This window comes from Tupaia chinensis, unplaced genomic scaffold (genome assembly GCF_000334495.1).
Source record: "Tupaia chinensis unplaced genomic scaffold, TupChi_1.0 Scaffold144270_1, whole genome shotgun sequence".
Lineage (NCBI taxonomy): Eukaryota > Metazoa > Chordata > Mammalia > Scandentia > Tupaiidae > Tupaia > Tupaia belangeri.
In genome coordinates this window covers 8,681-31,679 of record NW_006204128.1, presented here as the reverse complement: position 1 = coordinate 31,679, position 22,999 = coordinate 8,681, and the positions used below count along the sequence as shown (strand labels likewise).

At 42.0% G+C, this 22,999-nt stretch overlaps 1 pseudogene; it reads left to right on the top strand.

The window, feature by feature from the left end:
• The first annotated feature begins 595 nt into the window (after window positions 1-595).
• Window positions 596-22,999, top strand: part of LOC102491722 (glycolipid transfer protein pseudogene) — a 30,921-nt pseudogene continuing 8,517 nt past the window's right edge.

Below are 22,999 nucleotides of genomic sequence, written 5' to 3'. Positions count from 1 at the left end.
TGGAAGTTTATAGAGATGTCTGTCAAGTCCATTTGATTTATGGTATCATTTAGATCTTGTATCTCTCTGCTTATATTTTGTCTAGATGATCTGTCCAAAGGAGATAGTGAGGTGTTGAGATTGCAAAAATTAGTGTGCTGTAGTCTGTTTCTCCCTTTAGAACTAGCAGTCTCTCTTTCACATATTTGAGTGCTCCCCATTTGGGTGTATAGAATTTTTTTTAAGGTTTTTGCCTTAGGGCATGTGCACTTGCTGGAGAGAGAGACAGACACAGTGAGAGAGAAAGTGAGAAATCACCCCCCAGGAGGATGGCCACACCACAATCCATTCTCCTCCTGGAATCTCAGGCACTCTCTCACATGCACCCGATGTGATTTTGAAGTCAGCAAGTCTGGGACTGAAACTTCAGTGGACCATGTGGGAGTCCATCGATGTGACCGCTACGCCATCTGCTGGTCCTGATTTTTTTTTTTTTTTTTTTTTAAGAATGATTGCTAGTGTCTCAGGATCCTGGAAGTGGGTGGCAGTGACCGCCAGCGCTGACAACAGCGGGCCGGGCGCCACCTGGGGCATCACCATAGGCCTTGACCCCGAAATGGTGCTGCTGGCCGAGCACCTGCTGAAGCCACTGCCCAGCAGAGCCAGACCACGACGCTGTATCCCACCTGCCGCCCTCGTTTGATGGCCTCGGATCCCCAGTGTTCAACTTCCATCAAGGTGGAATAAGTGGCACCATCTCGAAAATCATAACCGTGTACGACACCAACCCAGCCGAGTTCCAGACCTTGCAGAGCTTCCTGGAGGTGCAGAAAGAGAGGGATGGAGCAGAGTGGCCCAAAGTGGGGGCCACACTAGAACTGATGTGGCTCAAAACAGGCCTGCGCTTCATCCCCGTCTTCCTCCAGAGTATCTGCCATGACGACCACCCCAACCAGGTCACGTAAACGCCACCAAGGCCTACGAGATGACCTTCAAAAATTACCACAGCTGGATGGTGCAGAAGATACTCCAGCAGTGCGTATGCAGACCCATAAGTCCCACTTCTTGAAAGCGCTCCCCAAGGTACAGGATGTGACAGAGGAGTGACGGGAGAAGATCTGCCTCTTCCTGGTCAACTCCAGGGCCACCATTGATGTCATCTACGAGATGCACCCGAAGATGAACACAGAGCTCAGCCACAAGGTGTACACGCTCCCAGCAGTGGCCCTGGTCCCAGGAACCCCCGGCAGGGATGGCTGTGAACCCAGCCACCAGGCTGCCCCTGGCTCAGTGCCCAAGCGAGGCCCAGAGTCCAATTGGGGTCTGCAGGGGACAGCCTGTTCTTTTTAAGTCTTTCTGGGATTTTTTTGGTCTATTTTAATGGAGAAATAAATAACAGCCCTACTCCCAAATCTCCTTCGAATTTCACAAAAGCACAGACTGACATTTTTTATGCCTTCATTTCTGTGTGGTCAAAACCAACGAACGTCTCTAATAAATCAGGTCCTGGGCTGTGTGCGTGTGTGTGTGTGTGTGTGTGTGTGTCCTCCACCACCACGGAGCCCTGCTCTGGGGGGATGTCATGTACCTTGCTTTGAAAACAAGCATGTGCCCTTAGAGGATCTCACTGAATGGTGTGTTGGGTGTTTTAAGGATTATGAAGAGTTTGATTCAAAATTAAGCAGGGCCCCTGTTGTGAGTTTTTTTGTTTGTTTGTTTGTTTGTTTTTAAAGCAGACTGGTGTGCACCCTGGTGTTTGCACAGCCCAACCTCACAGCTCTGTCATTACACACTCTGTTCTTTTTGACTGTCTTTTTCCAGACAGGTATTTTTGGTTAGTTGGTTGGTTGTTTTAGCTCAAACCAAACAACAAAGCTTTATGACCAACAGGTGTTTCTTTTAAAGCTATTCAGTACAACAGTTGACCACAGATGACTGCATTCACACTTTTCTGTGTCAATATTTTCTTCAGGGACCACTTTTCTAAACTAAGAATCAACCTACCACATGTATTTTCTCGAGGGGACAGATGAACCCTTCAGCTGTTTAGACCCAAGAAAATGCCTCATTGCCTTAACTGCCCTTCCTGGCACTCAGAAGAACTACATTTTTTTTTTTTTGGAGAAGTTTTTGCTATAGGGTGCATGCACTTGCCAGACAGACATAGAGAGACAGAGAGACAGAAACTGAGAAATCACCCCCCAAGGGAGAATGGCCATGCCGCAATCCCTTCTCCTCCATTCTCCTCTTGGGCACGCACGCACACGTGCCTGGCGTGAGTTTAAGCCACTGGGTCTGGGCCTCGAACCACGGTCGACTACATGGGAGTCTAGTGACATAGCCATTATGCTAACTGCTGGTCCCAAGAACTGCATTTTTTGAAGTGTTTAAACAAACTCTCAAAGAACTGATGTGCATTAAAAAAAAAAAAATGAGGAACACTTTGTGATTTTTAGCAGAAACTAAATAATCCTTAATAAATAAATCTCTATTTTAGAATAAAAAATTGATTATTTTATTTATTTATTTTTTATTTTGATCAGAAAGAGACAGAAAATGAGAAAGGGAAAGTAAGAAAGCAAGCTGCCAGATCCAGGCCTTGAACCACAGTCGGCCATGTGGGAGCCCAGCACCTTAACCACCACCAACTGATATTTTTTTTTAAGACAGATTTCTACTATAGTGCATGTGTGCTCACCAGAGAGACAGAAAGCAAAAAATCACCCTCCAGAGAACAGCCATGCCGCAATCCCTTCTCCTCTATTCTCCTCTCAGTATTTTGTACATGCATGCACACATGCCTGGTGTTAGTTTCAAGCCTCCGGTCTAGGACGTGAACCATGGTTGGCCATGTGGGAGTCCAGCAATGTATTACACCATTTGCTGGTCCCTGGGAGCATAGATATTAATAAGTGTTGTATCTTCTTAGTGATTTAGCACTTTTAATGCCATATGGTGTCTTTCTTTATCTATTCTTAACAGTTTTTGTCTTAAGGCCATATTGTCTGATGTCAGTATCGTGACTCCAGCTTTTTTTATTTTTTTCTATTTGCATGGAATGTCATTTTCTAACCCTTTATTCCCCTCCTTCAATCCTGGAAAGACCTCCTCCTCTCTGTCGCTATGACTATCCTGAACTCTATTTCTGACATTCCTGGAAATTATTTTGTGCTGTCCATGGTGGAAGAAGAGTTCCTGTGTTCATTGAGGAAGAGGTGTTTCTTTCTTTTCCCGTACTGCTTTTGCTTCTGCACTGGTTTCTAGTCATCTGAAAGATTAAACAATACTTCCTTGTTCTCTGGTGTCAATTCTACAGTGTCAAGGGGAAGAAGAGCTCTACTTCTCAGACATGTTCTTAATCAGGAAAACGTGTGTGTAGCCATCTTTCATTATTGATTCCTTTCCCAATCTTTTGGGACCAGGTGCACCTGGGGCTAAGCAGAGAGTTTCAAATGGAAGAAGAAAAAGGACTCACGCAGTGAGTTCAGAAAGTTATGATGTCTCGAAATATTTCTAGGAGGACAGAGGGTAACTAGGGGTCTGAGGTAGTCTTTCTGCCTCAGTGGGCCTCACTTGTGACTGCTGCTCCTTGATCTGCAGTGCAGGCTCTGGGGGTAATGGCAGCAAAAAGATGTTCTTGGGGTAGGTTGGAAGGCAGTAGGAAGCCTGAAGCTGTCTCCTGCCTTGGTTGGTCTTGCTGGCTGCGACTGCTCTATTCAACTGACTTCTAACAAGTAGGGGATGGAGTTTTGCAGAAAGATTTAAAGTCACCAATCAGTTGACCAAATTAATCAAAGGGAGATTAGCCAAAGGGGTATGACCTAATGAGGTGATTTAAAAGAGTCTACAAGTGCTGACAGATACTCATTCGTATTTCTTTTTGCCCCTCCTCCCTCTTTCTCTTTCTCTTACTTTCTCTTTTTCTCTTTCTCCCCTCCCCTTCTTCCCTTCCCTGCAGGTCCTCAGAACCAAGCCACGGTGATTTGTATACAGCTGTAAGAAAATGAACCCTGAGAACAACCAGCTAAGCCAGGAAGAGACACTGGAGCTTCAGATGAGACTTTGCCCAAAAGCACTTCAACTACAGCCTTAGGAGGCCCTACGCAGACTTTCCAGCTAAGCTGTGCTCAGATTTTTTTTTTCCAATTTACATTTAATCACATATAACTTTACAGTGTACAACAGTTCTTTTTCCAGCACAAATACCATGCATATCAGTCAAGGCAGAGACATTACTATATACATTATCATCAGGAAATAGCTTTTCATTTTTATCAATTGAACATACTTTTTGTTCTTCCCCTGTTTGCCTCCCTTAGTCTATTACCCACCCCCATCTTACCCCTGTCCTTACTAACTCTAGTATCTACCATTGCCCTCCCAACTACTATGCCTTCGAAACTTTCAGTTTCTGCTATAGAGTGCAGATAGTTGACATATATTGAGTGGGAACATACAAAGTCTGTCTGACTTGCTTCACTTACCATTATGTCTTCCATATTAGTCCACTTTGTATCATATGTCAGGGTTTCATTCTTTTTGTTGGCTAAGTAGTATTCCATAGAGTACATATGCCACATTTTTTTTTCAATCTAGTTATCTATTTTTGGACATTTGGGTTGATTTCATGTCTTAGTGATTGTAAATAATGCAGCAATAAACATGGATGGGCAAGTGTTTTACCTACTGAGGATTTTTCTCCCTTTGGGTAAACACCTAAGGGTGGAATTACTGGGTTGTATTGTAGTTCTATTTGTAGGCCTCTGAGGAATCTCCATATTATTCTCCAAAGTGGTTGTACTAATTTACATTCTCACCAACAGCAGAGGAGAGTTTCCTTTTCACCACAGCCCTGCTAGCACTTACCATTATTTGTTTGTTCGTTTGTTTGTTTGTTTTAATTTTAGCCATTCTGACTGGGGGCAAGTGATATCTCATTGTGGGTTTTGATTTGCAGGTCCCTTATGATAAGAGGTGTTGAGTATGTTTTCATAAGCTTTTTGGCTATTCGTATGTCTTCCATGGAGAGTTGTCTGTTCAGCTCATTTTCCCATCTTTAAATTGGATTGATTATTTTTTATGGGAAAGCTGCTTGAGTTCCCTGTATATTCTGATTATTAGTCCTTCAGCTGAGGTACAGTTTGCAAATATAGCCTACCAGTCTGAGGGTTGTCTTTTCACTCATTGTTTCCTTTGCTGTGCAGAAGCTTTTCAGCCCAATATATTCCTATTTGTCTATTTTTGAGACTACTAACTGTGCTTTGGAGGTCTTTAAGAAGTCTTTGCCTACTTGAAAGTCTCCAATAGTTTTTCCTGTCTTTTCCACCAGTATTCTTAAAGTCCGAGGTTTTCTGTTTAGATCCTCAATCCATTTTGAGTTGATTTTTGTTAGTGGTGAGAGATAAGGATCCAGTTTCATTATTCTGCAGGTGGATATCCAGTTCTCCCAGCACCATTTTGCAGAAGAGATTTTCTTTTTCCCACTGTATTATCTTGTGTCTTTTGTCAAGAATCAGTTGGTTGTATGTTTTGGGGGTTTATTTGGGGGTTCTTGATTCTATTCCATTGGTCTATCAGCCTGTTTTTGTGCCAGTACCATGCTGTTTTAATGATCACAATTTTGTAATATGTTTTGAGGTCGAGAAGTAAGATGCCTCCTACTTGATTCTCCTTGCACAGTATTGCTTTGGTGATATGGGGCCTATTATGCTCCAATATGAAATTCCGACAAATTTTATGATTGTTTTATCTATTTCTGTGAGGAATATCTATGGTAGTTTGGTTAGGATTGTATTAAATTTGTAGATTAATTTGGGTAGAATTGATATCTTGATTATATTAATTCTTCCAATCCAAGAACATGGGATGTTTTTACCCTCTTTTGTATCATTTTAAATTTCTTTTTTATGTTTCATAGTTTTCCTTATAGAGATCTTTGACATCTTTCATAAGGTTTATTCCTAGATATCTTATTGGTTTTATGGCTATTGTAAGTGGGATTTCCTTCAATTCTGTCTCAGTTTGCCCATTGTTGGTGTATAAAAATGCTATAGATTTTCATATATTGATTTTGTGTCCTGCCATTTTATTCTATTCATTTATCACTCCCAGGAGTTTTTTTGTGGATTCTTTTGGATTTTCTATGTATAACATCGTATCATGTTCAAATAGAGATAGCTTCACTTCTTCTTTTCCTATTTGGATGCCTTTATTTAACTCTTGTCTAATTGCATTGGCTAGAACATCCAGTACTATGTTAAAAAGTAATGGAGAGGGACCAGCAGTTAGCGTAATGGCTATGTCGCTGGACTCCCATGTAGTCGACTGTGGTTCACGTCCCAGACCCGGTGGCTTAAAATTCACACTGGGCGTGTGTGCGTGCGTGCCCAAGATCCCGAGAGGAGACTGGAGGAGAAGGGATTGGGGCGTGGCCATCCCCCCTGGGGGGTGATTTCTCGCTTTCTGTCTCTCTGTCTCTCTCTCTCTGTCTGGCGAGCGCACATGCCCTATAGCAAAAACCTCTCAAAAAAAAAAAAAGTATTGGAGAAAGTGGGCAGCCTTGTCTTATTCAAGTTTTCCATGCAGTATGATGTTAGCTATGAGGGTTTTTAATATATGGCTTCTATTGTGTTAAAGAATATCCCTTCTATTCTTATTTTGCTGAGAGTCTTAGTCATGAAGGGATGCTGTATTTTATTGAACACTTTTCTGCATTGATTCATATGATCATATAGTTTTTATTTTTCCTTTTGTTAATGTAATGTATTACATTTATTGTTTTGCATATGTTGAACCAACCTTGTATCCCTGGAATAAAGCCTACTTGGTCATGGTGTATAAACTTTTTAATATGCTACTGAATAAAATTTGCTAGTATCCTGTTGAGAATTTTTAGCATCCATATTCACCAGGATATGGGCCTGAAGTTTTCTCTTTTTCTGTCATGTCCTTGTCTGGTTTTGGAATTAAAATGATGGAGACTTCATAGAATGAATTTGGAAGGGTTCTTTCTTTTGTGTTTTTAAAAATGGTTTAAGGAGAATGGGATTAGTTCTTTAAAATTTTGTAGAATTCATTAAGTAAAGCTATCAGAATCTGGGCTCTTCCTTGTTGGGAGACTTTATTGCTGATTCAATATCATCAAGCAAAATTAAAGACCTAAATGAATAAAGAGATTTACCAGGCTCATGGTTCAGAAGACTCAGTAGTGTTAAAATGTCCATTCTTTCCAAGTTGATTTACACATTCATTGTAATCACAATCAATATCCAGTAGACTTTTTAATAGAAATTGACAAATCTATGCTAAAATTCACATGGAAACTTTAAGGACCTGGAATAACCAAAACACTTTAGGGGGGAACAAAAAAGAACAAGATTAGGAAATTAATTTAAGCTGCTATCAAGAACTATTATAAGGTTTCAGTAGCTACATATTGTATTATCACTAAGATTGACAAGTAGCTCAATGGAAAAAAATAGAGTCAGAAACATAAACATGAGCAACTGATTTTGACAACGTGCCTAGTGGAAAAAAATACTAACAAAAGGGGTCTTCAAAAAGCTTATTGAGCATACATTTTTTTAAAAAAATATATACTTGGATTTCAAAAAATTTTTGCACAAAATAAACTTATACTTTAATTCCATTTCCACAAACTCTTCGAAGTTCCTTTGTGTGGTGCTAAAACAACTGGATACTTAGATGCAAAAAAAAAAAAAAAAAGGAACATCGGTGCATACTGCTTGCTGTATACAAATATTATGTCAAAATGGATCATAAGTCTAAATGTAAAACTTAAAACTATAAAAATCTCTTTACATAGGAGAAAATGTTGTGACCTCAGATTAAGCAAATTTTTTCTTCAACGTAACACTACAAGAGAACTCATTAATAATCTGAAACGCACTAGAATTAAAAACATCTACTCCTTGAAGAACACTGTTAAGAGCGTGAAAATACATCCCACAAGTGAAAGGAAATATTTTCAAATCTTATCTGATTAAGAACATGTAACAAGAAAGGGGAGCAGGGGCAAAAATTTAAACGGACTTCTCACCAAAGAAAATATATGTATTGCCAATAAACACATTAAAAGATGTTTAACGTTATTAGTCATGAAGGAAATACAAATAAAAGTCACAGCGAGCTAGGACACGAGGGGTCAGGGTGACCAGGCCCAACGCCTGTGCTGGTTCTTGTCTGATGCTCACAAAGGATGAGAAACACAGACAAATGTCCAAAATGGCCTAGTTATACAGGATCCTGACAAGGAAGAAGAAACTATTTCTCTTTGAAATGAGTTATCAGCCCAGATCCTGGAATTAAGACCCGTGGGATTCTTCAGTTAATCTCAGTCTCTCGAGGGTCCAGGTGGCTCTTTGTTTTAATAATGGAGATTTCCTTATCTTTGTGCCCTGGATTGTTACTGGTTTTGATCTAATTAAGTTCTTCAGCAAGGAATTGTAGATTATTTAGGAACATCTTAAAAAGAAAAAGATATGCTATACATTAACTAAACTGTAAAAAAAAAAAAAAAAATACACTTAGTGAGTCTCTCTCTGGGCCCTTGCCCTACCTGCCTATGGGTGGGATCCAACTCCTACTGACCACTGCACCCTTATTAGAATTACTAAAATTAAAAAGACTGACCACATCAACTATTGATGAGTCTATGAAAAACCTTGAACTTTCATCATTGCTGATAGAAATGTAAAGTGGTACAGCCACTTTGCAAAACAACTTAGCAGTTTCCAAAAGTTCGATTTACAACTATCATACATGCCATTCTACTGCTGAATACTTACCCAAGAGGAATGAAGGCAGACGTCCGCGTGAAGAGCTGGAAGTGATTATTCATGGTGGCTTTTATTTGTAAGAGCCAAACACCAGAAAGAAGACGTCCATCAACAAGTGAAAGGATAAATTGTTCTAGATTCACAACACAGAATATTACTTAGCAAGACAATAATCAGCTATCGATGTATGCTACAACACAGATGAATCTCAAAATAGGGAAGAGTACATTCTGTGTGATTCCACACAAAAAAATCTAGATATTGGAAGCCACTATAAAGGGACAGAAAACAGGTGAACAGAGGGGTCGGGTGGGAGGAGAGAGGCTGGGAGGGATCTGAGTAAGGGACGATGTAGGGTCTGTAGATGTGTTCACTGTCTTGATTGTACATTATGGTGCTGGTGAAATATATATATATATATACATATATATATATATATATATATGCTAAAATACCAGGTGGTTGGAAATGCCATGGCACATTGTCACATAGAAAAATACATCATACTTTTATGATGACCTAGTATATCAGATTGTGCACTTTAAATTTGCACCATTTATTGTAGGCAATTATACCTCAACAGAAGTGATTTTTCAAACTCTACAGTGATATCCCATTCTATTCAGGATAAAAATCAAGTCTCCTTGACTTCGCCTTTAAGCACTGTGCAATCTGGTCCTCAAAACCCATCTCCCCGCTCGCCCCTCTTTACCCACTCTTTTGCAGACACGCTGCCTTTCTGTTCTTCAATAGATCATGTACTCTTGCTTCAGGGCTGCTTTAATATTTTTTCTTTTGGCTTCAGTTTTCTTCTGTCTGGAACACTACTTTCCTGACTCCACTTCCTCTCAGCTTGCAGCTCAGAGAGGCCTTCTCTGGTCACTCTACGTCAAGTGGCCACTCAGACCACCCACTACTGTCTGTTTCCTTTATAACGCTTAGCCCTGACTGCACCTGTGTCTGCAGCATTGTCAGTGATAGCCTAGCACCTGGAAAATGCTCACATGGATCCTGGTCCAGAGAGGTCATTAGAGTAAGAGTTAGCAGAAGCGATAGGGAGTAAGGATTCCATTTTAGGTAGAAAGAGCATAAGCAGACATACGGTGGGAACAAATAAGCAGGGTAAATTTCTAGAACGAAAAGCATGATCTACATGGGGTGATGACTTGAAACGGCTGCCCATCAGACCACGTAGAGCTTATGTTCAGTTCTTGAGACACACAACTTCACACGTGAAGAATTTTAGGTAGGATAGTAACAAGCTAACATTTTCGGTTTTGGCTATGCACTCTGATGGCAGAAGTGAAATAAGAAATCCTGATAACAGGGACAGAGAAAGGTACAATCTCAGACTGGGTGGTGGCTCAGCAGTAACACAACTGGACCCACATGGGAAGGGCCCTGGGTTCACATTCTGGGACCTCCCTGAGTGTTGGCACGGGTGCGTGTGTGCATGATCCAGGCAGCCTGAGCCCAGGGGTGAATGGTGGCAGGAGGGCTCTGCTAGGGGCACCTGTCTCACTGATTCTCTCTCTCTGTCTTTCTCCCTCATGGAAGAAATAAATAAACTTTTTTACAAAGAAGGAGAAAAGTCAGGGACCAGAAGGTGGCATGGTGGTTAAGGCACTAAACTCCCACATGGCTGTCTGCAGTTTGAATCCCAGACTTGGTGGCTTGCTTTCTTACTTTTCCTTTCTCTCTCTGGTTAAATTAAAAAAATAATAATAACCAGCAAAATTAAATAAGTAATTATTTTTTAAAAAGGAGTGAGAAAAATCAATCTTTCATGATCTATTTAAGAAATGAGGTAGACAACACTCAGTGATTGGTTAATGTTAAGAGAAAAAGTCAAATGCATCCCCCAGGCTGTTATGTGGGCTTGACAGAAGATGGATTTTTTTTTTTTTTTAGAGAGGTTTTCACTATAGGGCACGTGCGCTCGCCAGACAGACAGAGAGAGACATAGAGACAGAAAGCGAGAAATCACCCCCCAGGGGGATGGTCACGCCGCAATCCCTTCTCCTCCATTCTCCTCTCGGGATCTTGGGCACACACGCACACGCGCCCGGCATGAGTTTTAAGCCACCGGGTCCGGGACACGAACCGCTGTCGACTACGTGGGAGTCCAGCGACATAGCCATTACGCTAACTGCTGGTTCCCAGAAGATGGAATTATTTGTTGAGAGGCAGGATGCAGAGAAGCTCTTTCAGATGAGCTGTGAACATGTTGGATTTGAGGATTGTCTTTCATGGACAGGAAGAGAAATCCAGCAGAGTCTGTATGAGTCTAAAACCCGGGAAAGTTGACTGACTTGAAATCATTAGCTTCTGAGAGAAAATTCCACACCCTGAGAACAACTGGAATTACTCAGGGAGAGTTTGTGGGAGGAAAAAGAGCACTGAGCCAAGGATGGGACCAAGGAGAACATCCGCCTCTTCTCTAATATTTATCACCACTTGTCACATGACAGTCTTATGATGTGAGCTTTAATCGGCTGACCCATTTCATTTATGTTATGCTATTGAAATCAGCCTTCCCATAATTCATTGCAACCACCTGTAGTCAGTTCATAACTGAAGGACTGAAGAATTCTAAAATAAATTTAAAAACACATAAGTTGTTATTATTTTCCTGCTTCTCAGTGGCATGAGAGAGCTAAGTGTCACTTGTGTGTGAACATAGGTTTTCACAAGGAGACAAGTTGAGGATGAAGACATTTGTAAGTACTATGGGGTCACAGAAGAGAAGAGAGTGGAGAAGAGGTTTGAGAACATGATGAAGTAAAAGCACTGGAGTGTCAGCAGCAGGAAATTTGGACAAGCAGAACTGTGTGGTCGTATCGCTGTCCCGGGTTCCCATCAAAAGTAAGTTGACCTTTGAACAATGCAGGGGTTAGCTGCGCCAGCCCCTGTGCAATTGAAAATCTGTATCTGACTTTTGATTTCCCCAGAACTTAACTACTAATGGCCTAAGTGCTGACTGGGAGCTGTAACAATAACATGATCAGTCAATTAATACAAAGTTTGTAAGTTATATATAATATGTGCTATATTCTTACAATAAAGTAATCTAGAGAAAAGAATTCCTAGGAAAATCATAAAGAGAAAATACATTTACAGTATTTATTGAAAAAAATAAATCCATGTATAAGTGAATCCATGTGGTTCAAATCTGTGTTGTTCAAGAATCAATTGCAGGTGCCAGAAGGTGGCGTAGTAATTAAGAATTCTACATGGTTGACCGTAGTTCAAGTCAAGGACCCAGCGGTTTGAACCTCATACCAGGCACACGTGCATGCATGTCCAGAATCCCAAGAGGAGAATGCAGGAGAAGTGATTGTGACATGGCCATCCCCCAGGGTGAGAGAGGAGTGATTTCCTGCTTTTTGTCTCCCTAACAACTGCACATTCCCTATAGCAAAAAAAAAAAAAAAAAAAATTTGTAGTCTTATGGTTCAGAATGGGGCCTAATATTTACCCTTAAATATTCGTATTTTGGCAGGAAAGGAGAATATTTTGGATGAAAGGGGCAATGTGGAGGGGCCAGATGGTGGTGCGCCAGCACAACATACACTCTGAGCAAGCCCGTGCAGGACCCCAACCCCTGAACACACAGGCTCCTGTGTGCTCATGATCAGAACGGGGGCAGAGGTGCTGTTTCTCTCTCTGTCTCTCTCTCTCTCTCTCTCGGAATAAACAAACAAACTTCAAGAAAAAAAAAGACTATGTGAAGGTTTCAATGTTGATAAAATCAATATAATTAATAATTTTTAAAATAGCACATTTAATTACAAAGAGATCCTACAAAACAAGGAACTAAATCATTAATTTGAATTGTCAAGGATAGTTTTATGTATACAATCTTATGTAGAAAAGTATAAACATACACATAAAGAATGCAAATGGGGACCATCTGGTGGTGTGGTGATTAAGGCATTGGACTCCCACATGGCCAAAGGCAGTTCAAATCCTAGACCTGGTGGCTTTCTCCCTCCCCCTTCTCTCTCTCTCCTCTCTCATGAGCACATGGGTCTTATAGTAAATTTTAAAATAATCACTTTTAAGCAAAGAATACATATCAACTTTAAGATAATGGTTATCTCTAAAGAGGAAGAGGTATGGGGTAGGAAAAAGGTGTTATACCTGAACTTATAAAATCTGCATTTCAAACATTTTTGTCCTTTATTAAGCCTCTGTGGTAGGTTTGTGGATGTCTGTGTTCTGTACATTTCTGTAGTTCATGATTTTGCTTTAATTTGCTGGAAGGCAAATTAAATACAGACAAAGTGAGAGAAAGAAAGTGAATGTGTCCCTCACCCCATGCGAGAGGGCCATACTACAATCCCTTCTCTGATTTTTTCCTTTCAGGATTTTGAACATGAATGCACATGAGTCCTGCATGTTTTTCAGGCCACCAAGTCCAGGATTCAAACCATGGAGTCAGCCACGTGGGAATCCAGCACCTTAACTTCCACGCCACCTGCCGGCCCCAGGCTCCCATAGTTTTTAACAGCACAGAGGAAATGAGAACACTGAGCCTGAAATACCTAATATGACCAGTGGGCAAGGCGCCCAAAGAAGGAAAGGAGAAGACCTTCATTAGGAGTCGTGTCACAACACAAAACTTTACGGTATGACCACAAATTATCTAGAGGAAACTAACTAAGGTGACTGCACCACCAGTCAACAAGTCACCTCCTAGTCTACCACCATAGCTCCCAAAGACACCCTGCTAAGCTGGGACTCTGATACCCTATAGTCCTGCTTACGTACATTCAGCAGTCGCCATCTATCCTAAGTATAAAAACCTAGCTCCAGGCCCAGCCGGGGTGGTACAGGCAGCCCCCTACTGGTCTGTCGTGCTGGAGACCAGATGGCAGACTGTGGGTTCAGGTCTCCAGGTGGCCTGGAACTCTACAGGTGTGCACACACCCAAGGTCCCACTAGCTAAGGAGTTAGGGGGAGATCTCAACGCAACCAGGCCTTACTAGTCACCTCGCCCACATCTCTCTCATGTATGTGTATGCTTTCTCTCGAAAAAAAAAAAAAAAAAGATAAACTTTAAAAGTAACTCAAATTCCTTTTATGACAATATGTTTCTTACTCATTTCGCCACCCTCATCTATGACCCTCCTTTCTGTCTCTCTGTTTCCATCTCTTCCCGCCCTCAGAAAATGACATTTCAAACACACCAAACCTCATTCCGTCGCTTGCACTTGACAGCTTGATGATGAGGAACATGCACCTGCCACTCCTCAGAATACCTGTCTCTGCTCTGCCTGTTAGTCAATGCACCGATGTTAGTCAATGCACCGAGCCCAAGCGAATCGGTAACTTCCCTAAGCCTAACTGCCCGAGCTCATCCTCGCCTTTTTCATGTCAACAGTGAACCCTGTGAGAGAACTCATCACAGGGCTTGCAATTAGCAACTTGTGCAACTGATCCACCTACTAGACCGAGCTCAGTAGAGGTACAATCTACTAGATTTTGGCTACCCAGAGTTTTACACATGCCTGGTTTATTATAGACACTCTGTAGTATTTGAAAAATGAATGAATGAAGACACTTCTACTGGGACATCAAGCTTTTATGTTTAGTAAGATAATTTATGATCAGACTTTATCAGATCATAATTTATGATCAGAACATTGTTCATCTCTTTGGGGGCAGCTTAGTGACACAGAGATACTGCACTGCTCAAGGGAAGCTCGATCTCTATGGAAGCTTCTGGGTTCAGTTCCCAGTCAACCTGTGTTTGTCAAGAACACAGCCATGATCCTAGCTGGCTGGGAAAGCTGGGGGTGTGGTGATCACAAGGCATGAGACCCTATTAAAAGAAATTCTCTCTCTCTCTGTCTCTCTCACTCATTCTGTGTGTGTGTGTGCGCACACGTGCATGTGTATGTTTATCACTCGTATGTGAAAATGTAAATGATTTTTTTTTGGAGAGATTTTAGCTATAGGGCGCATGCACTCTCCAGACAGACAGAGAGAGACATAGAGACAGAAAGCGAGAAATCACCCACCCGGGGGAATAGTCATGCCGCAATCCCTTCTCCATTCTCCTCTCGGGATCTTGGGCGCACATGCACATGCACACGCACCCGGCGTGAGTTTTAAGCCACCAGGTCCGGGACGCAAACTGCGGTCGACTACGTGGGAGTCCAGCGACATAGCCATTACGCTAACTGCTGGTTCCCAAAATGTAAATGAATTTTTAAAAAATAATTTTAAGCCCTTTAATATTACCTCTACCTTCCAGGATTAGCACCCAATAATATTCTCGTCTATTGTTATCATAGAGTAATAGAGAAAGAAATTTGCCTCATTTTTTTCAGCAAATGTAAAAACATAGTTCATCAAAACTTGCTTTTGAAAATAAGTCCTTTGAGTCATGCTTCTTCTCTACAAATATAGTAAGTTTTTAATAAGTAAACTAGCTTTTAAGTCAACTACTTCATTAGCTTATATGAATTACAAAGTTTCCTGGGCTGCTAAAACTCATACAATTTATCCTGCCCTGCCTAGTTGCTCTGGAAGAGTTAACTTTCTTTGAATGAGTGAGAAATTTAGACAGATTGAATATTTGACCATAATATTGGGTTCTAGAATGGGAGATATCCTATTTTTATTTTGTGTGTCTACATTTGTTTCTAGAACTCACTGTTGTACATGTAATGGGGCTGTTAATTATATGGGGAAGGATTGTGCTTTTCTTCTGAATTACTTCACATAATGAACTTAATCGAGAATGTTATAAGTCTGCTTCATAGGAGGACATTTACAAATTACCCTGAGCTATAAAAAATTAAGAATCTGTTTCATAAAGTCAGATCATTACAGAAACGTCAAATTAAGCTTTGGGTAGGCTTGTAACTTAATCACTTGGGGTAAGTTTCAGGACACTTCATTTCTCCTGGGTTTGTTTAATTATGAACTTTAGTGCATTTATAATTAAAATGAATCTTAGCTTAGTAAATGCATATACACTCATTTTTAGACTTTATCTCCAAAAGACTGTAGCAGGCATTTTCAAACATATTCATGCTTCCTGAGCAGACTTTACAGATGTTACATGCCCTGTGTTATCTACAAAACTATATATTTTTGGTTAGGTTCTCTATTCGCATTAAAATGGATATGTAAATCAGAAACTAAAGGAAGAGGAGGGTGGAGGGAATAATAGTAAAGAGTAACTTTATCTGATATCATTTATTTTAAATTTTAGACTTCGGAAACCTGTAAACATTTTATATCATTACAAAGTGAGTGAACGCCTCTTCCAAGAAGATGGGATAGACAGAATTCCTCACTTCTCTTACTATCTAGACTGAAAGCCTTGGGGGAATCTGAGCAATTGTAAGTCTAATGGACTTTGAAAGTATCTTTATTTGAAGATTTATCAGCAAAATTCAGACTGAGAAAATCACTTCAAAAAACGGCAAACTCGGGACCAGCAGTTAGCGTAATGGCTATGTCGCCGGACTCCCATGTAGTCGACCGTGGTTCGAGTCCTGGACCCAGCGGCTTAAACTCATGCCAGGCGCGTCTGCGTGCGTGCCCAAGATCCTGAGAGGAGAAGGGAGGAGAGGGGATTGCACGTGGCCATCCCCCCTGGGGGGTGATTTCTCGCTTTCTATCTCTCTGTCTCTCTCTGTCTTTCAGGCAAGTGCACGCGCCCCATAGCGAAAACCTCTCCAAAAAAAAAAAAAAAATGGCAAACTCATCATTTATTTATAAGTGAATAAAGTGTGACCAAAAAAAAAAAATTAAAAAGAGAGAGAGGAGCCAGCAGTTGCTGGACTCCCATGTGATCAACTGTGGTTTGAGTCCTGGATCGGGTAGCTCGAACGTTACCCTGGGCACCTGTTCACATGTGCCCAAGATCCCGAGAGAAGAGTGAAGAAGGGACTGTGGCATGGCCATCCCCCTTGGGAGGTGATGTCTCACTTTCTGTCTCTCTATCTCTCTTTGCTTCTCCAGCAAATGCATGAACCCTATGGCAAAAATCTCTCAAAAAGAAAAAAAAAAGAAGAAAAAGAAAAAAGAGAGAGAGAAAGTAAAAATGTATGTATAAAACTTAAATGTTTATGAAACCTATCAACCCATCACAACATATAGACTTTTTTGGATTCTGATGCACACAATTCAGAGAACAATTTATTTATTTATTTATTTTTAGCTTTTGGTGATTTTGTTTGTTTTTGCCACAGGGTGCATACACTTGCTAAAGAGAGACAGAGAGAGGGAGAGTGAGAAATTCCCCCCGGGGAGGCTGGCCCCACCACAATCCTTTCTCCTCCATTCTCCTGTCAGGATTTTGGGCACACACGCACATGCACCCAGTATGATTTTCAAGCTGCCAGGTCTGGTATTTAAACCATGGTGGGCCATGGTTTAAAGTCCAACATCTTAACCACCACACCACCTGCTGGGCCTTATAAGACTTTTCATTTTAATAAAAAACTGAGTATGTTATTCTATAGAATATTATAAAATTACTGCTAATTTTATTTATTTTAGTTTTTGCTATAGGACATATGCACTCACCAGAGAGAGAGAGAGAGAGAGAGAGAGAGAGAGAGAGAGAGAGAGAGAAATCACTCCCTGAGGGGATAGCCGTGTAACAATCCCCTCTCCCGCATTCTTCACTTAAGATTCTGGGCACACCCACACGTGCCCAGCATGTCTCTCAAGCCACTGAGTCCAGGACTCAAATCACTTAGTTGTCCAGAGGAATTCAGCCACCCCAACCATGACACTGGCTAGTTCAAAATTACCATCAATTTTAAGTGTGATAATGCAATTAGAGTCATAAATTTTCAAAGAGCCCTTTCTTTTGGAATACAGCCTTCTTATTTACAGATGAAATTATATTGTATCTAAGATTTACGTCAAAAACTCCAAGAAAGGTATGGAGGCAGAGGAGGGCTGTTGAAAAAACAGATCGAGCCAGGTATTAATGGCTGAAGCTCCATTCTGGGCACATACGGTTCATTATTTTTCTACTTTTACATGGGTTTTTAAAAATTTCCATGACAAAAACATTAAAAATAGATACGCTTCTGAACTAATCTGCTAAGAGTAGTACAAAAAAAAAAAAAGAGCAAAAGTCATGAAGGTAGGTTCAACACGACAGGTTTGGGAAACCGCTGTAGACAGAGTCGCCGTGTCGCACTGTGTCTACTGGTCACTGTTTAACCACTCCCATCAGCTAACTCCCCAACTGACTTCTTAATCCAGAAAATGCTTTTCTTCCCAACTGAGCTCACAGGACTCTGGCAAGCAGGGAAACGTTAGTGCCCATCAGCTACGCTTCTGACGCTCAGGGTGCATGTCATCTGAACGTTACATTAGAAACGACTCTCAGAGTAAAAATTCACTCAGCAAGTATTTAGCCCACTGAATACGCATGTCCAAGCCCAAGAGTTTACTGCCTTTTAATTACTCATCTGCTTTGCATGTGAAAACTTTTAACACTTAGAAAATAGGAAAGGAATAGGCCTAAATATTCTGCCTAAATAGGTGAAACTAAAGAAATGATATTTTTAGAGGAGATACTTTTTAAAACATCGACAAAGAAAAAGCCTCAATGAAGCAAGTCTTTTTCCTCCTAGAGGCTTTGGGGAGAACATTAACGAAACCGTAAAAATCTCTCTTCTAGGGACATCAATATCCATAGCAGCAATAACAGGTAGTGACGCAAATAAAATCGGGTTCGGAAATACAAAAATAAGGCTGCATGTAAGTGCAAAGAGATTAGATGATCCATTAAGACTCTGTGGTCTCATGTATTTTAAGATGTATTTTTTGCCTTGTCCCAGAAAGGACTTAAGAACTTAACCTAAAAGGACACATAAAATTCAACCAGATAATATAAATTAAAATGGGAGACAAAAAGAGAAAGGAAAACAATGTTCCAGACATAAAATGGAGCCAGGAAAGAAGGTAAAATACGCCCTGAGAATTCTTCATCATGAATGGAATGGCGTCTAGTGCGCTCTGCCTTTACCACTGGGGGAGATGTTAGCACAGGTACTGGACAGGGAATTTGTAAAGACTCTTCCGGGCTCTCTGTTACCAAAGTCTCACAACATAGAGAGAGAGAGCCAGAGAAAGCAAGCGAGTTCTCTAGCTGGGCAGAAAGCTGATGCTGTGGCCTCACAGCTTCTACTCTGGGTGTTTTCAGTGCAGAACTCAGTGCTTTCTTCCATCAGAGTGAAGCCTGCACGAAACACAGGGAGGAGGACTAAGAGGAGACTTAGAGACCACACGCCGATAGGCTTTGGGAGAAGCTGGTAGGGAACTCACAAATGTGCCAAGCCGCAGTGGCTCACCAGTCACAGTGTCATTGTCAGTGTGACGACAAAGGCAACACGAAGGAGTCTCAACAACAGGTGCATGTGAACGTCACCAAACCATCCCCTTGTCACTGATCCCTGCCTCATGGAAAGGCCAAGTCGCACTTCCTGACTTGTAAATCCTCATGGACCTACTGATGATATTAAGCTCGGTTACGTTTTTCTTCTGTGAATAAATCCTAGATGGAAATTAAAATGCTCAACCAAGCATTAAAACTTGACCATTTCAGTCCATAAATTCTTAACACATTTAGAGATGTGTGCTGGATGTGAGGAAAGAAAGCAGATGTGGGAGCCGGCAGGTGCTACAGTGGTTAAGGGCACTGGACTCACACATGGCTAACCGTGGTTCAAGTCTTGGACCTGGTGGCTTGCTTTCTCACATTGTCTCTCACTCTTTCTCTCTTTCTCCCTGTCTGGTCTAAAAAAATTAAATAAAGTCAAATAATATAACTCTAAAAAAAAAAAAAAAGAAAGAAAGAAGATGCAGATGTGAACAACGTCTAATATCCAAGTTGACTACCTAGCTCTATCACATGTTCCCCATCGTGAAAATATTCTTTCTAAAGTTCCTTCCTTTTTCTTTTTAATACATATTTCCAAAAAGAAGTGGGATGGAGGCGACCACAGATGATCTTGTCTGTTTATGGAAGCAGCAATCTGCTACAGAAAAAAAAAAAAAAAAGTCCTACTGTTTCCATGGCAATCGCAAATTATGGAACCATTCCTCCAGAAATCTCGTTCACTTGAAAATTGAAGTCCCCAAGTGACAAGAAGCTGAGAACACTGTAATACCAGTTGGATGAAGAGAAAGCCGCAAAGTCTAAGACACGGCAAGGCACAGGGACTGAGAGTAAGTGCCGACCCCTCCCCTCCACCTGAGGGAGGTGCACTCAAAGGACCCCTGTGGGAGACCAGATCACCCGTACAGCTGGAAGGCAGAGTGACTTCAAAAAGTTCGTGGAAAACAGAATTAAAGTATGAGTTTAGTCTGGAGCAAAAATTTGAAAGTCATGCACCATTTTTTCAGAATATGCATTTTCCAATACCAGCAGTTGGCGTAATGGCTATGTCATGGGACTCCCATGTACTCAACCACAGTTCGAGTCCCGAATCTGGTGGCTTAAACTCACACCAGGCATGTGTGTGCATGTGTGCCCAAGATCCTGAGAGGAGAATGGAGGAGAAGGGATTGTGGTGTGGCCATGCCCCTCGGGGGGTAATTTCTCGCTCTCTGTCTCTCTCCTTCTGGTGAGTGCACGCGTCCTATAGCAAAAACCTCTCAAAAAAAAGAAATATGTTTTCCATGAACTTGTTGAAGACCCCTCATACAGCTACTGCTTTTTAAACTAAGTGTGTGTGTGTGTGTGTGTGTGTGTGTACTTTTAAGAAAGTGACAAAGAGAAAAAGACATGCTGGCAACACAGAGAAACTTGCCTCTGCAGAACTGACCGATGGTGCTACTTCACGGAGCAGGAGGGCCCGCAGTTGCTCTTCATGCGTTTATATCGTTTTCCCACTTCTGCCATTCAGCACAGGCATCCAGAATGGAAGACTACCTGTCGGTGATAACGTGTATGGTACTGTCTCTGTGCTAAAATACAGTATGCTGTGCTGACCATTCACTCTACACGCTAATGCTATACAGTGACTGAACGTAAAATAATAATAATAAAAGCTATCACACTTTTTAAAAGTGGAAAGAGTATATTTAGCATCCTTAGACGTCATAGAACACCGATTGAAACATTTGCTCCAAATCAAGAAGTGGGATGGCCATCAGTGGTCATCGTGAACATGTCGATGGGGCTCCCTGCAGGATTCTTGCAAGAAGTGCGGAAGGGTCCCAGCTGCCACGCCGGCAGCACCTGACTCCCACTTCCTCAGCCCAGCATGAGCGGCTGTGCCTGCCAGGAGAGTGAGCATCGCCGCGTGGGAGAGCACTAACACGCGGACGTGGGAGCTACTGCGGCCTCCTCCGCCCACCGGGCCAACAAGGAGCAGCAAAGAGGAGACAAGCGGGAGAGAGACGGAGAGTGCTCTCTGGGACCCCAGCAGCCTCCAGGTGCCTGCTTCAGTCTTCCTTGAGGCCCAGCTGCCTTCCTGCCCTGAGGTCAAACATCGGCCGCCTGTCCTTAGATCGATTCCCTCTCCTGTTTGCACTAGCTGACACTGAAGTCAAACAGGCTGGAACACTGATCTCATTCACGTGGAGTTCAGGCAAGTCCTTCAGCCTTGTCAGCTTCTCACTATAATGTCACCGTGTTCTCCCTTCCTCTGTGCTTTAGAGGGGAGTTGTAGCGACACTGGCATTTCTGTGGCATGGTCCCATCTCATGATGGCACCTGCCCCCACAGAATGCATGACGTTTCCTTTGGTATCAGTCTGCTTGTCTGCTGTAAGCTTCATCTCTCTGTAGCTGGCTGCCCACGTAGACTCACTGGTAGTTTGCAGGAAAAAAAAACAATACTATTGCAAGGATTCTAATAACTGATAGTCCTTACAACATTCCTACTGGGTAGGTACTATAATATTTCCATTTTAGGCTAAGGAAAGTTTCCCAAATGTTGCAAGTAAGTACAGGTATGTGATTTCTGGCAGTTCAACTCCAGAGCCATATCCACTCAGTACAATCAAGTCTAAACGCCGTCCAGGAGACACTACATTGTGGAAAGCACTCCCAATTTGCGGGGGGCGACAGCATTAGGCAGTTTCAACTATGGCGATGCACACACACAGCACACAGACACAAATACACATACACACACCCTGGCTCATGGCCAGACAAGAGCAATCCCATCTCAGCCGGAGGAAGCTGCTCAAGTTCTGAGTCTGGAGACCAACAGTTAGCGTAATGGCTATGTCACTGGATTCCCAGGTAGTTGACCGTGGTTTGAGTCCTGGACCCGGCGGCTTAAACTCACAACAGGGGCATCTGTGTACGTGCCCAAGATCCCGAGAGGAGAATGGAGGAGAAGGGATTGCGGAGTGGCCATCTCCCTTGTGGGGGGTGATTTCTCAGTTTCTGTCTCTCTGTCTCTCTCTGTCTGGCGAGCACACGCACCCTACAGCTAAAAACCTCTCCAAAAAAAGACAAAAAAAAAAAGACGTGCACCTCCAGGAACAAGAGAACCTACAGCGTCAACAAGGAAGTGGAAGCCAGCAGTGGGCACCTTCTACATGGTAAGGTTCCTGGTTCAAGTCTAGAGAACTCCCTGAGAACGCCAGGCATGCATGCGCCCATGATCTGAGCTGGCTGGAGGCTGGGATGGATTACAGCATCAAGACCCTGTTGGGGAAGTTATCTCTCTCTCTTCCTTCTCAGTCATGGAAAAAATGAATGAATAGGGGTTAACAGGTGGCATAGTGGCTAAGGGACTGGACTCCCATTTAGCTGATTACAGTTCTAGTCCTGGACCTCACTTGAACTGTAATCTCTCTCTCTCTCTTTCTATTTATCTATATCTGGTGAGCACCTGTATACTATAGCAAATTAAAAAAGAGTAATGAAAATAAAATTAAATAAAAAATACTTAAAAAAAAAAAAACGAATAAATATACATTAAAAGAAAATAGGGGGACCAGCAGTTGACATTACGGCTATGTCAGTGGCCTCCCATGTAATCGACCGCAGTTCGAGTCCCAGATCTAGTGGCTTAATCTCACAGTGAGCACATGTGAGGGCATGCTCAAGATCCCAAAAGGAGAATGGAGGAGAAGGGATTGAGGCATGGCCATCACCCCTGGGGAGTGATTTCTCGCTTTCTGTTTTTCTGGTGTGCACACGTGCTCTAAGCAAAAACCTCTTAAAAAAAAAATAAGGTCAGCAGCTGGTGTTAAGATTAAAACAGCTGAATCCCC